The sequence below is a fragment of the Lissotriton helveticus genome, chromosome 1_1 (assembly GCF_964261635.1).
Source record: "Lissotriton helveticus chromosome 1_1, aLisHel1.1, whole genome shotgun sequence".
NCBI lineage: Eukaryota > Metazoa > Chordata > Amphibia > Caudata > Salamandridae > Lissotriton > Lissotriton helveticus.
Window position 1 is genome coordinate 1,236,294,905 of NC_136057.1, and position 16,067 is coordinate 1,236,310,971.

The window sequence follows — 16,067 nt, forward strand, 5'->3', positions numbered from 1 at the left end:
TCTGTTATGGTGAAATCACAAAGAACTCTCAAATTAACCTGTGCTTAACCCTCTGGCAGCTTTGCACAAAGCAGGCAGGCTTAACCTAAAGGCAAAGTACATATTATTTATGCAGCACCTCAAACAGTAGTAAAGTGAAAACACAACACAAGAAAAATCCCACATCAATTAAGAAAAATAGGGTAGAATCTATTAAATTATTTGAGGCTAAAACAAAAACAAAATTCAATCGATAGAGCTAGGGCTAGCCCCTGCCTCACAAAGACACCCTCCGCCTCACAACCAGGTCTGACGACCAATCACCTAATATGGAGCACCTCCACTTCAAGATCCAGTCAAATCTGAACGCCATCTGCTGTGGCACCTTCATCTACAGACCCCCGGACCCTGCCCACCTTCAGTGAAGCCATAACCAACTTCATCGCTCACCACGCTCTCGCTTCAATGGACTATCTCTTCCTCGGCGACCTCGATTTCCACATGGACAACATTGAAGACCGCAACACCTCATCTCTACTGGAAAACTTCATCACCATCGGACTCAAACAACTAGTCACAATGCCAACCCACTCAGCAGGACACATGCTTGACCACGTCTTCTCCGCTAGTAACAATATCTCTGTCAGCCATACTGGACTGACCACCCCTGCTTACACTTCTTCACCAAACCCACCGTACACCACCATGCTGCCCCATAATCCTTGAAGAAGCTGGAACAAAGTAACAAGAAGACCAGCTCACAACATACACAGATGTCTACACCTCAGCAAGCAACCTCCACTGCTGGATCCCCGACTGTGTCAACACACTGCCCCCCCTCAGGAACCTTCAGGAAAGCAGCCCTCCAAAAAAGCCAGCTGGTTCTCCCCCACCCTCCAAGAGTCCAGGCGCACCTGTAGATGGCTCAAGAAAAGATGGAGGAGCAGCAAGATCACAGCAGACAACGCAGCTTCAAGTCCGCCTTCACAGCACACCACCACCTCAGCAGAACAACAAAGAAAGCAGCCATTGAGGACTGCATCAATGCCAAAGCACATAACAGCAAAGAACTCTTCGCAAGTGGTCAAAGAATTCACTAAACCCAGCTCAGAGACAGCAGACATCCACCTCGTCTCAAGACCACTGTGACAACCTCGCCACCTTCTTCCACCACAAGATCAAGGAGATCTACGACAGATTTGCAATCCAAGACTCACTCACCCCACCTGGAACCACCTCACCCAATGGCCTCAGCCCCCAGCAGACCTTGACCAACTGGACTACCCTCTCCTTTGACAACACCTTCTAGATCATGAAGAGCATCCATTCCAGAGCACCCTCGGATCCCTGCCCTCATCTCTTCTTCAATAGAGCTGTCACTTCCATCACACCCACCTCTGTCACACCATCAACTGCTCCATCAAGTCCGCAACCTTCATGGAAGACTGGAATCACACAGAGATCAACTCCAAGCTGAAGAAACCTTCGGCCGACGAACCTCAAAAACTACAGGACCATCTATTTGCTCCCCTTCCCAGCCAAAGTCATTGAGAAGCCATCAAAGCCCAACTCTCAGAGTTCATCGAAACAAATGACATACTGGACCACTCCCAATCTGAATTCAGAAGCATCCACTGCACCAAGACTGCTATCCTTGCCGCTACCCACAGATGACATCCTCATGCTCCTCGAAAGAAGCAAGACCACAGCCCTCATCCTCCTGGACTTGTCAGCTGCCTTATACACTATTTCCTACCATTCCCTCTGCGCAAGACTCCACGACTCTGGAATCCGTGACAAAGCCCTACAAGGAACGTGTCAACGCCAATGCACACAACAGCAAAGAACTCTTTGCTGTGGTCAAAGAATTTGCTAAACCTAGCACAGAGACAGCAGACATCCCCCCATCTCAAGATCTCTGTGACAACCTCGCCACATTCTTCCATCACAAGATCAAGGAAATCTACAACTGCTTCACAACCCAAGACTCACCAAGCCCACCCGCAACCACCTCACCCAATGGCATCAGTACCTAGCAGACCGTGACCAACTGGACTACCCTCACCTCTGATGATGCCTTAACCATCATGAAGAGCATCCATTCCGGAGCCCCCTTGGATCCCTGCCCTCACCACATCTTTAACAAAGCCAGAACTTCAATCGCACCTGAACTCTGCCACACCATCAATTGCTCCATTGCGTCTGCAATCTTTGTGGAAGACTTGAAGAATGCAGAGATCAACCCCCACCTGAAGAATTATTCGGCCGACCCATCTCTCTGCTCCCCTTCCCAGCCAAAATCATCGAGAAGGCCAACAATGACCAACTCTCCTAGCTCATCAAAACAAACAACATCCTGGACCACTCACAATCTGGATTCAGAAGCACTATAGCTCTGAGACCTCTCTCTTTGCTGCCACAGACAACATACACATCCTCCTCGACAGAGGCGAGACCGCAGCCCTCATCCTCCTGGACCTATCAGCCGCCTTCGACACTGTCTCCCACCACACCCTCTGCGCAAGTCTCCATGACGCCGGCATCCACGACAAAGCCCTAGAAAGGATCAGCTCCTTCCTTACTGGCTGACTGCAGAGTCAGACTTCCACAGTTCTACTCAGAACCCACAGTGATCAGCTGCGGAGAGCCTCAAGGACCCACCCTGAGCCCTACCATCTTCAACATCTACATGCCTGCTTGCAGCTATCATCAGAAGCCATCTTATTCTCTCCCTCATGGACCAACCCGCTGCCGCCAAAAGCAACTTCCGTGATGGGATGAAGGCAGTAGCCACCGGGATGAAGGCAGTAGCCACTTGGATGAAGGACAGCTAACTCGAGCTTAACCTAAATAAGACCTAAGTCCTCATCCTCAGCTTCTCCCTGCTTGTCAGCATCAGACTAGACTACGGCAATGGACTTTATGCTGGTACCACCCAGAAACTCAAACAAAAACTACAGACCATCCAGAATGCCTCTGCCAGACTCATATTGAACATACTACACCACAAACACATCACCGGCCACCTGAGGGACTGTAAGGATGAGGAGAACCAGTAGGTAAGTGGTTATATGGAATTTATTTAGTAGCAGCACAGTACATCTGAACAGCTCAGCCGGTAGAAGATAACTGCCACAAACAGAACATAGAACATGGAAAAGCAGAGAGAGCAGGCACACTCTATACATTCCATGTAGAACATATGAAAGCAGCACATTGATGAAATCAGAATGTAACACATCTCACCCCATACCACAAAAGGAAACAACAACAAAAGAAATAAAACAAAACAAGAAAACAAAAATAAAAAAATCAGAGAAGAAAACGGTAACATTAGGTACTGTACCTCTTTGGCACAGAAATTGTTCTATTGTTAATTTTAACCCTTGAAGCAACAGACAACCCTTCATCAGGAACAGGACGATTTCCCAAAGAAGTTTTAAAAACAGTGAACTTGGAGTCTTCACAAGACCTGCATTTGACAACTCTTCTTACATTCCAGACCTTACCATCCTGAGTAACCACACTGTTTTTACACACCTTCACAACTTTAACAGGAGGACCAAATCTGGAACGAACTCTAACCTTCCATTTCGCATCGAAAGCTTACTTCATTTTATCTTGCTTCCTCCTTACCCTACCAGCAATGACATCCAAATCAATATCATCCACCTGCTTACAGGATTTCTTTATCACCAAGGGCAAATATCAGAGACAGGATCTCTCCCCTTAAGAAGCTTAAAAGGACTCACCCCTGTAACAGAATGGGGAGTAATGCGGTACATCCATAATCTCGTCCTCAAAACATCTCTCCAAGGCTCACTAGACACACCAACAGACGCAATACTATCTTTAAGAACACAATTGAATCTTTCTACCTGACCATTTTCCCTAGTTTCATACAGGGAAGTGGTGATATGTCTGATCCCACATTTGATGAAAAACTCCTCCATTTTTTGAGCGACAAGTTGAACTCCGTTGTCAGGAACTAAGACTTCCAGACAACCTTCCCTGGCAAACACCTCTTTGAAAAAAGAAATCGTAACCAGAGAAGTAGCACTAGCAAAAAACTTGACCTAAGGGCACATAGAATAGTAATCCACCATAACTAGAGCAAAGCAAGTGTCAGAAGATAAACATTTGAAAGGACCTGCAATATCAAAAGCAACTTTTTGCCAAGGTGATTTGGGCCAAGTCACAGGTTTGAGTGGAGCAGAAAAAACTGTGGAGCAGAAAAAGCTCTGAGCATCTTGTCACCATTAATACAGAAAAACCAGTGTCTGACATTTCTAGCCACCATCTTGTCAAGACCAGGCCACCACAAATTGGCTCTAATAAGACGCTTCATGGAAGTCATGCCAAAATGTCCCTCATGGGCAAGCTGTACAATTTAATCTGCAAAACAACGGGGGAATAATCTTGCCACTCTCATAGAGTTAGCCACCATCTTCCACAATTTCTTCAGCAACTTGACAGAAAGGACTCAACTCAGGTGACACACTTTTAGGTTTAGGCCAACTGGACCTTAAATAATTCAAAATGTAGAGGCATACAGGATCATTATCCATTTCCTTTCTCCATTCAACTTCAGAAACACCAGAAAATTCTGAAGAAACACAATCCTTAGGAGAGGCAACCATATCCAAATAGTGTTCAGCGTGAAGACTGGTATCATCAGAGCAAGGTAACCTTGACAAGCAATCCGCTGTGACATTACTCTTACCAGGAACAAACTCAACCTCAAAATTATATTACTGAAGTCTAGAAGTAAGGAGAGCAATACGTGCAGTGGAATTCCACCCACCACCAGAGGACAAAATCCCAACAAGAGGTTTATGATCAGTTCTAAGTAAGAACCTGCTGCCCCACAAATAATTTCTTAAATGCTCAATTGCCCAAATGCACTCTAAAAGTTCTCTCTCAATAACGGCATACCTCCTTTCAGTTTCAGTGAGCGTGCTGGAAGCAAATGCCACACACCACTCCTCTTTAGCACACTTTTGACTCAAGACAGTACCCAAGCCATATAAACTCACATCAACCATAATCACACACAATTTGTTAGGGCAACATTATTTGAGAGTAGGAGCCAACACAATATCCCTCTTAATCATTTGGAAAGCCGACAAATCTGAAGTTTTCCTTGTCAATTACTTGAGGGGTTCCATCTTAGGAGCAACATTAGGTATAAACTTGCTGTAGTATTCACAAAGACCTGCAAAAGACAACAGTTTTCCTTTCTTGTTAGGTGATGGATCTTTGATAATAGCATCAACCCAGGATGTTCTAGGCATAACACCATTACCTGACAGAGAATGGCGAAGATATTCAGCAGATTAACACAAAACATTACATTTCCAGCCTTGAGTGTCAAACCAAAATATTGTAGTCTATCACATACCAGCTTGATATGACACAAATGATCTTAATTGTTCTTGGCAAAAATTAGAATGTCATCATGAAAGCATTTGACAAAGACACTAAGGGCCAGATGTAGTTAGCTAAATACCGATCGGTAATACCGAAAATCAGTAGATTTCATCGTTACCGACGGGTATTTAGCACTCCCAATGTAGGAAAGGAATCGGTAATAAGTAATAGGTATTTACCGATTCGGAGTTACCGAACCCCCAAATATCGAATCGGTAAATAAGAAACGGTAAAAACGAGAAAAGAGAAGTAAAAAAATTCGGTAATACCGAATTTCCACAATTCCGAATTTAAGATACGCTAATTACCACTGACTCAAAGCAGGTGGTAATCAGGTGCACTATATTTAAACAGCCCCAAAATGCAACAGTGTGATCACTATGGCGGCGCTCTATGTTATTGCAAGGCGGCTACGGCTACAGGCAGCAGGAGTGAGTATCTGGAGACGGGAGGAGCGCGTTTACTGACAGCGCATCACACTCTTCCAACTGACTGAGGCAGAGATCCATGAAAGGTACAGGCTACACCCCCAAACCATCCTGGACCTGATAAGGGACCTGCACCCACTCCTGGAGCATCTAACACCAAGGGCGCACGCTATACCACCACATGTGCAGGTGCTCTTTAGCCTACACCGACTTGCATCTGGCAGTTACCAGGGGTGATAGCTGCGGTAGGTGGTGTGTCACAGAGTTGCCTGTCCCGTTTCTCTAACAAGTTCCTGGATGCCATGATGCAGAGAATGCATCACTACATAAGCTTCCCAACCACACAGGCGGAACTGCGGAAAACCAAGACAGACTTTTACCAAAAGGCTCAGTTCCCGCATGTTATGGGGTGCATTGATGGGGCACACATTCCAATCTGCCCTCCTGCAGCCACTGAGTACATCTACTGAAACAGAAATTCCACCCACTCCATTAATGTGCAGGTAATCTGCGACGCAGCCAACTTAATCACCGACATCGCGGCCAAATTTCCAGGGAGCACCCACGACTCATACATTTTCCAGAACAGTGGGATCTGCACACACCTGGCTGCGGGAGATTTTGGAGAAGGATACCTGCTAGGTAAATCACTTTGACACACCCTGATTTATACTGCAGATGAATGTGTTAGTGACTGTTATTAATGGCACTGTCTTCCCCACCTAGGTGATAGCGCATATGCTGTGCGGTCATTCATCCTCACTCCTCACCTAAACCCATCAACCCCAAGTGAGAGACAATACAATGTAGTGCACAAATCAACACGCAACGTTGTGGAGCGCACGTTTGGACTATCGAAAAGCAAGTTCCGCTGCCTCCACAAAAGCGGAGGTGCACATCAGTACCAACCCATCATCTGCTGCAAGATCATCGCAACTTGTGCTATGCTGCATAACCTTGCCACCAAGAAAGGTACAGCAGTTGAATTAACTGACTCTGAGAACGATGATGATGAATTTGGACAGCCAGAGCCCAACGCAGCAGGAGTGGCGCCAGCACCAGATAAGAGACAAAGACGGGCTGAGAGAACACACAACTATTTTTGAGTAAGTAAGGAGACACAGCCAGTTGTTGTATTTGAATGACATAGTTTAATATATTGGCACTACGCCACCACATGAAGGGCTCAACATGGCAGTCCTATTTGTAAACACCCTACAAAGATGTCATGGGTTAAGTCACCCAGTTAGCTAGACTAAGTGTGGCTTGCATTACCTCCTGCGGCCACGCACAACACTGCTGCATTCCCTTTGCAGACTGTCGTCACTGGCAATCAATCCAGTGCCAGCACCTTGACGTCTGCTGCTTCTCCTGGACTCAGTTACAGGGGGCGTTACACTGCTGCGACTTGTTGTCTCCTCACTGTCCCCCACATGACCTGCACCAGTATTGGCAGCCTGATTATTTAGGAGCAGTGGTCACTGTCACAAGACCCCGGCTGCAGTGTGCCATCCCTTCCTGCATGGCCACGGAGCGCCTGCAGAGCAGAGAAGTGGCAGTGGAGAGGCGGTTCACCGCCTTGGTATACTTCTCGGTTTTCTGCCTCTCCCTGCGCCCTGTCATCCTGTCATCAATCTTGCTGCACAGCAGCCTCACTGACTGGGACATGTCCCTCATGCCATCAGCCATGTCCCTCATGCCCTCAGCCAGTGTTTTGTTCATAGAGCAGATGCCCTTCTCTATATTCTGCATGTTTGCTGTCACATGTCTCATCTGCCGCTGAACTGATTGTATTGCTTTCCCTTGCTGGTGCTGGACCTTTAACATGTTCACTTCCAGACCTGCAATCGCACCATGCTCCTCGCCCTGCAAAGGTGGACTGGGTTCTCTAGCCCTGCGGCTTCTGGCACCTGTGTGTGATCCCTCTGTGGGGGACTGTGATCCTGCATTATTGCCATCCACTGGCACCGTTGACTGTTCTCCAACCCTGCAGTCTTCCATGGACAACTCCATCTCTTGGAGTCTGGCAACTGCATGCCTCCTGGGTCTCGGTAATGCCGGTGGTGACGCTGCTGGTGATGCAGGTGGTGGTGTTGCTGTTGCAGGTGGTGGTGTTGATGCCGGTGGTGGTGTTGATGCCGGTGGTGGTGTTGATGCCGGTGATGGTGTTGATGCCGGTGGTGGTGGTGTGGTGCGACCTGCAGTTGAAATGGCCTCCTCCATTCTCTCCCTCCGGAGTGCCTTTCCTGCCTAGACATGTGCAGACCTGCACGATGTCTCGCCTGTGGAGACAAATTGTACATTAGCTCACTTGTCTGGCAGCATTTCGAAAAATACATTTTCATGTCTGCCAATCTATCTGACTGTCCTCTGCTTGCTTATCACTGATGTGTGGCACATGCATTTGTGTTCAGTGGGATGACTGTTATGATAGGTGTTACACTGACTACATCTCCCATAATGCATTGCTGGAGTTTACTAAAACATGTACTGGAGTGGGATTCACACTGCGTCATTGGGGAATGGGGTCAGGGAGTGGGGGGCGCAGCTTGGTGTGCATGCATCTTACCTTGTTTGTTGCCAGCTCTGGCTGAACTGTCTGCATCCCCGATCCCGCTGACACTCGCAGGCTCAATGGTGGACTCCACCAGCAGTTCCAAAGCAGTCAGTGCAGGTGCTCTATTTCTTCCTACACCTGTCAGGCTGGCTTGTTTTTTCCTTTTGGCCATCTTCTTCTTTGCCAGGCTCCTGGCGTCGTACCACCTTTTCTTAAGAACGTCTGTTTCACGGTAGGTCACTCCAATGGCATTTACATTTTCCTGTATTTCAAGCCATATTTTGGTCTTCTTGGATTCTGGCACTTGCAGTGACTGTTTCCCAAACATCTTTGTGTGTTCTCTTTCCACCTCCTCAATCAGGACCTCCAGCTCCCTTTCACTAAATTTGATTTTTCTTTTCCTTTCTGCACCTTCATTTTCACTCTCCTTGTTGGCCATTCTGCAGTTTGTATCTGGAAAAGTTCTTTCAGTTGCTCCTGTGTTCTCCTCTGCACTCCCTGCCTCTCCAGCAGATTCTGATTCAGTGCAGCTGCATGGGTGTGGCCACTTCCTGGTTGGGAGGTGATGTGGATGCACAGGATTGGCTAATTCTTCAATTGCTGTTTTTTTAAAATTACCGATTCGGTATTTCACGAATCGGTATTTAGGAATTGATAATACCGATCGGTATTAAGGAATCGGTACATTTTACCGATTATTACAGATTCTGTATTTTTTTCTGATTTTTTTATCTACATCAGAAATACCGATTTCTTAATACCGATATTAAGAATTCGGTATTTGTATTTTACCTACATCAGGCCCTAAAATTTGAATATACGTTACATAGCTCTCTAAAACACTGAGGCCGCAGAGGCCAAACCAAATGGCATCCGTTTGAACTGGAATAAACCATGTGGTGTTATGAAGGCAGTGAATCTTCTGGAATCTTCTGTAAGCTAAATCTGATGATACGCCAAACGAAGATCCATTGTGGAGAAAATGCGAACCCCTTCTAGCATGTATACCATTTTATTGATGTTAGGAAGGGGATGACAATCAATGATCAAGTTAGAATTGAGAGCTCTTTAGTCCACACAAAGTCTCAAACTTTTGTCAGGTTTACGGGCTACAACAATGGGAGAAACCCATTCTGAGGACTCCACTTCTTCAATGATACCTACTTGAGCCATCTCATCTAACATATTCTTTAACTCTTGTCTAACAATAATGGGCACACCTCTAAGTTTTTGCTTAACAGGTAAAAATTCCTCTGTGACTTTATTTTTATGGCTGAAACCAACCAATTTGCCAAGCTTTTCTGAAAATACATTGGGATAAAGGTTTGGAAAATCGACATCGGAAAAACAATCTGTTACAACAGAAGCAGGCTCTTTGCTCCTAGGGTTCTAAATGATACCCAATTAGGGTTGATCACACCACCCCAACACATTGACACCTTTAACCGCAATGTATAATTTGATGTGGGCTGACTGTTCCTTAAATTCAATCTCAAGCTCTTTAAACTCAACCATATCAATTTTGGTCCCATCAATACTTTGTGCAACAATATCTAGCGCCATGAGAGAATTTAAATCAATTAATTCACCAAAACATTTGATGCAATACTCTTTGTTGATGATAGTCCAAAGCGAGCCAGAATCTACCATGAGCTCTAATTCTTTGCCCATAATATGTACCAGACACTTAGGAGAACCAATATTGAATGTTGAAGTATCAACAGGAACATTGGGAATAGAAACAATAATACCAAATTTAGGAGCAGAATGCGGTTCATTCTCCACCAGACTTTCACCAGATACACAGGAAATCTTACTCTTAGATGAACTGCCTGAAAACATTTTTTTTGTATCCTTGCACATTTTAGGGAAGTGTCCTAGACGCCCACGCTTACTACACTCTACCAATGGCAGGGCAACGTGGAAAAAAGCCACATGACCTGGATTGCCACATCTAAAACAATGGAAACCTTTCAAATTGATATTGTTGTTGCTAAAGGTATTTTTGGAAGAACTTGGAGAATCACTATGTACATCGCCCGATGCAGAGGTTTTAACATCCTTATTGAGAGATTTCATCCACTTCTCTGATAGCTCAAGAGCTTTAGCAGTACTAATGGCAGCTTCTAAATTAGGATCAACCACAATCCATAGCTACTCTTGTACTTTTTTTGCTTTTAACATGTACAATAATTTGATCTCTTATCATCTCGTCAGTAATCATACCAAAATTGCAAATAATAGACAAAGCACGCAAAGTAGTAAGAAATTCATCAAAACTTTCTCCTTCTTCTTGAGGTCTAGCATAAAATTTGAATCTGTTAAGGGGAACACTAGTGGTAGGTTTAAAACTATTCTCAATGCGTAACAAAGCCTCATCATAGATATTGTGATCACCAACAGATCTGACAGGATGCAATGTTCTATACACAACTTGCCCTTCCAAACCTAAACCATGGAGAAAAATATATTTTCTCCTTTCTGCTGACATCCTTTCCCCATCAAGGGCTTTAAGATATGTAATAAACTCTTGTTTCCATCTAGTCCATGGAATAGGTGGCTCACCTTTGTTCTGCAAATATTTTCTGGGAGGATCAAACTGCATTTTGTTGGATGACTAACACAGTCATATTAGCAAGGGCCTTATCACCGCTTTAGCGGCCCTTTTTGCAGATAAAGCGGCAATATTTTTATCGCCCTATTATCAAGCCAGCGCTAACATGCGTTAGTGCCAGCTTTCCGGCGTTATCTACCGGTTTTCCTATCGCCTTGAATGCCAGCGATAATTATCTCTAATGACATGCAAGGTAGGCGTTCCTTACAAAAAGCACACTGAAAAGGTTGCTAAAACAACTTCGCTCTATTAGCAAAGCTGTCCTGTGATGACAAAAGTCGTGCTAGGTCCCCAACATCGCAATAATCTATCACCTGATTGAAACCTGACTTACCAATAATGCCTATGGGAGGTGGATTGTAAGGTTAAGTCCACACTCCCCTATTACCAAGCCTGGCATTAGCGCTGTGAAATTATCGCAGGATTTCACGCGCTAATGTTCATTATCGTAGTCTATCGCAGGATTTCACATGACCTGTTAGCGGCGTGTTGGTAATACGCCGCTAACACAGCGATAGTTTCCCGCGATAGATGGCGATAAGAAAAGGCGCGCTAACTGCGGTTAGCGATAATTATTGCCTTCTCTTGCTAATATCCCCCAATAAGTATAAAAGCAAATGAAAATTCCAACTACATAAAGCACTGAATGAATGAACAAATATAGAAGTGTATGTCACTGTAACACTATAGGCACAACAATAGGAAAAAGGCTATCTGTATATATACATAGGTATATGTTGGACTTGGCCCTTTTTGCAGAGTCATCCCTGAGCTTTTTGCCTTAACCCTAGCCTTTTTTCCGACATGGTGTTGGTGGTTTTAGGATTCCGGGCACTTTAGCACTGCTATCCAGTGTAAAGTGTGTGGGCTCTCTGTGGTAAACACAGTAAGATTGGTCTACACCTGTTTGGCGTATTTAATTTACCTGTCAGTCCCATGTAAGGTTGTATCTCTGATACCCAGGGCCAGTAAATTAAATGCTACTGGTGGGCTTGCAGCGCTGATTGTGCCACCCACCAAAGTAGCCTTTCAAACCTGTCTCAGGCCTCTGCCATTGCAGGGCCTGTGCGTGCAGTTTTACTGCTGCTGTGACGTGGCACCTAAAGTGTGTGCCATGTCTCTGATCCCCCTTTTACTGCATGTTAGTCACCCCTAAGGTAGGCACTAGCTAGCCCTATGGGCAGGATACATTGCAGGTCAAAGGTAGGACATGTACCTTAAGTGTGAAACGTGTCCTGGCATTGCCAAAAAGCCATTTTGGGAATGCATTGGGGATTCCCTGAGAAGTGTTTCAGTGGTAATTCCTGATATGAGAGCAGCGTGGTCAAGTTTAGTATGGTTTAAATAGTAATGATAAATGTTGTGCAATGGTGTGTGCAAATTTATTATCACTATTTAAGAAAGGCCACTTTTAGAAGTTGGCATTTCTGTGTGCTATGTGTCTGCCTGCCTGATGTGTATTGCATGTCTGGCCCTGGAGTGACAGGGGCTGGTGAGGTGTGTGTGGCTCCATTGAGGGCAGGGTGAGTCAGCGTTAGGCTGAATAGGGGATCTGCATTTGGAGTAGTACGAGTAGTAGTCCCCTGATTCTGATTAGGGCTGTGCCTGCCTAGGTGAATGCTGGCTCTGCCCCCCTGTGGAGTGTCTGATGACCGAGCCCCCACCTGACAAGCGGGAAGAGGAGCCCTGTAAACAAAGTGCTCCAATTCCCCCAGAACCAGTTGTGACTGGTTCCCCCAGCCCTGTGCCAGGGCAGAACAAAGAAAAATGTACTATAAGTACTGGGGCTGTGACCCCAGGTGTGGTGTGCTTCCATGTGACTTGCTGCTAATGGGCCCCAGGAGAAACCGCCACGAGGGACTGCCTCCCTTCTGGAGGGCCCTGTGAGCTGGCCTGCCTGGGTCCAGCCTTCGCCCTGAAACCTGTGGGCGCTCAGCGCCTCATGAGCGCTGAATTTCTGCTCCTGGAGGAGTGTTGGTGGCCTGCATCGCTTGGCTGCAAAGTGTCTGGGGGAGATCCCGATGTGGGAATTCCCCCGCATGGCTAAAGGGAAGCAGTAGCCCACCCCACATTTTTGTGATGCTGATAGCGGGAGCCCACCCCACCATTGACAGCCTTGCAAAGCGGGAGCCTGCCCAGCATTTTGGGGTGCCTCTAAGAACCGAGGCAGGATCCCATCCTGCATTGTGGTGGTCCAAGAGCGGAGTGGAACAAAGAGGGAGCCCACCCCGCATTTGTGCATTTACAGGCGGGAGCCTACCCTGCATGCTTTAGCCGGAGAAGAGAAGCACGGCCGGCCAGGAAGACAGGAAGGCTGCCTGGTTGTGGGCAGGCCGCCTGCAAGGTACGTGGACCAAACCGGGCAAACGAAGAGCCTGAAGTCAGGTGAAACCAGCCTGACTAGGGGTGGAGCATCCCCCCTCCTGGAAGAGGAAACAGAGAGCCCTGTGAGTGCTGACGGAGAGCGAGACCGGTGTCCCAAAGCCGATGGTGTCTCGCGGGTGCAGCCAGCGGCCCGGGAAGAGAACAGAGCCTCACGTGCTCCCCGTGGTCAGCGTCACGCCTGCCCTGCAATGAAAGACGGCCCCAGTGAGGAGACTGGAGGAGTGAGGCAAAAAAGAAGACTGGGCTGTTCCTGGAGAAATAAGAGGTCACTGGAGTGCAGGAGGGAGTGCTCAGTGGAGAACTACCCCAGGGTATCCATTGTGTTGGATATAATGGCCTCACACACCCTTGCGGGTGTCATGCTTCATCATCGGCAATGCTCCTCGTTGGGTAGGTGGTGTAATTCCCAACGGGCAACACCTCTGAGAGGGGCTCTTAGGCGGAGATCTTTTATCCAACTGCCTATGGGTGAAGTGGGGTGTGGGGCCAGAACAGTGTAGACGGTGTAGGTGAAGTTTAAAATGAAGCAAGAGGTACCGCAAACAGCTTTATTCGGGTGGTCCTATGCTTCAATTAAAATCAGGATTAGTCTGTGCTCGCTGGAACTGAGGTATCCAAAAACGAGACTGTACTAAGGTGTGGAATATATGGTCAACATGTTTCTCGCTAGACGTACATTGACATGCGATTCGTCAGGACCTAGAAAGAGGCAGAACTACTGTCTACACAAACATGACCTACAAGAGTATCAGTTTTACCAAACTCAAAGTTATACTACCTGTTTAATACTTTCTCATGCCTAAGGGTCAGAGTTTATATGTATCAACAGTGCCCAGCGGGTCAGACATCAGGGGTGAAGCCAAAGAAGTTCAGGTTCTGCCGCCTGTGTCCGTGCGGACTGTCCTACCCCTCACCACCGGGCCCGGATAGTGAGACTGGAGGAGTCACAGGAGAGCCCCGGTGAGTGGGGGCCACAGGGCACTGTTAGAGCCTTCCGTTGTAGCAATTATTCCTCCGGCGAGACGCTCCGGTGAGTGGGGTTGAAGCTGAAGTATTGGGCATTGTGAATGCCAGGGCTGATTTCTTTCTGGCCCCATAGAACCAAGAGAGGGGAGCTGAGAAGGCACTGTGGGTGCCAGTGCTTGTTCTCCCCAGCTGTCCCGCAGGGAAGTGAGCAGCTGCAACGTGGGGGAGAATTCAGCTTAAGGAGTCCCCAGAGTGGGGTTCCTGAGGCACAGTGGTGCCAGAGCCTGTTTGCCTCAGCAGCCCTGCAGGAGAGCGGGGCTCTGCAGCATTGGGGCACTTTTGGTTCCCTGATTGGGACCTGAGAGGCACAGAGGTGCCAAGTCTAATTTCTCCAGCTGCACCACGAAAGAGAGCAGGCAGTTGCAACGTGGGGCCATTTCATTTTAGAGGAGAAGGGGTGAGGTACACCCCATGCCCCAGTGCATGGTGTACATTATCTTCATTGCGATGGAAGCCAGAGGGCCCGTGGAAGGTCCTGGAAGAGCCCTGACATTTGAGACAAAGGTCATTGGGCCCCAGAGGAAGGCCAGTTGGCCAGGGTCAGTGTTGGTAGGGCGCAAGGCCCTAATGTGATGCCCACAGGGGTTGCATAATGTGTTTATGCTTATGAGGTTTGTGCCTAATGTGGTTATGCCTAATATGGTGGTTGCATAATGTGTTATGCTGATAATGATGCAAAATGTTATGCATAATGTGGTTTATGCCAAAGTGATGCAGACATAATGCGTTTATGTTGCAGGTGATAATGCAGAGGTCATTATTGTACCAGTAGTTACTGGTTGTGATATTTACTATTTGTGCTTCTAATGGTTCTGACCGTGGCCCGATTGTCCCGGGCCTGTATATAATTCCCTGTGAATATTGCCTAGTGCTAGTTGGCACAGTGTACATGTGTGATTATGATTCTAATGTGCTTTGGATAATACAAAGGCTATTTTTTATGTAACCTTGTGTGGAGTTTCTTTTGCGATGTGCCTTGTGTGTCACTGCTGTGTGTGTGTGTGTTGCGCAAACGCTTTACAGATTGCCTCTGGGATAAGCCTGACTGCTCGATCCAAGCTCCCAAGAGGGGAGCAGGGGTTATCTTCAGCGTGTAACTCCCTTGCCCTGACTAGAGTGGTGGTTTCTGTCTGGCTTAGGCGCATGCCCTAGCCAACCAGAAATCCCATTTCTAACAGTCTATCACTGCAATGATAGGTAAAAACCAATAGGAAAACAAACACAAGATTTGCTCAAATATGTGATAATAATAAAAGATAAAGTAAAGTACCTGAGATGTGCGTATCACCATTGTAACATGCAAAATAAGAGGTGTGCGTGTCACTCTCCTAATACACTATAGTGTAGGAGTGATAGTGACACAGCTGGAAGTGTGCGTATCACCGTTATAATATAACTGTTGTAACACGCTACCATGCAAAGTGTGTGTGTCACTGTCTTGATACTCTTCAAATCCAAAATAATGAAATCAGAACAGAAGGTGTGTGTGTCACCGTTGCGAGACACACTAATGCCAAATAAACATAGCGCCAAGCAAACAACCAACAGAATCGCTCAGCAGTGAATGGCGGAATCGGTGCTGAAGGTGTGTGTGTCACCGTTGCGAGACACACAATTGCCAAATCAAAGTAGCACCAAGCAAACAACA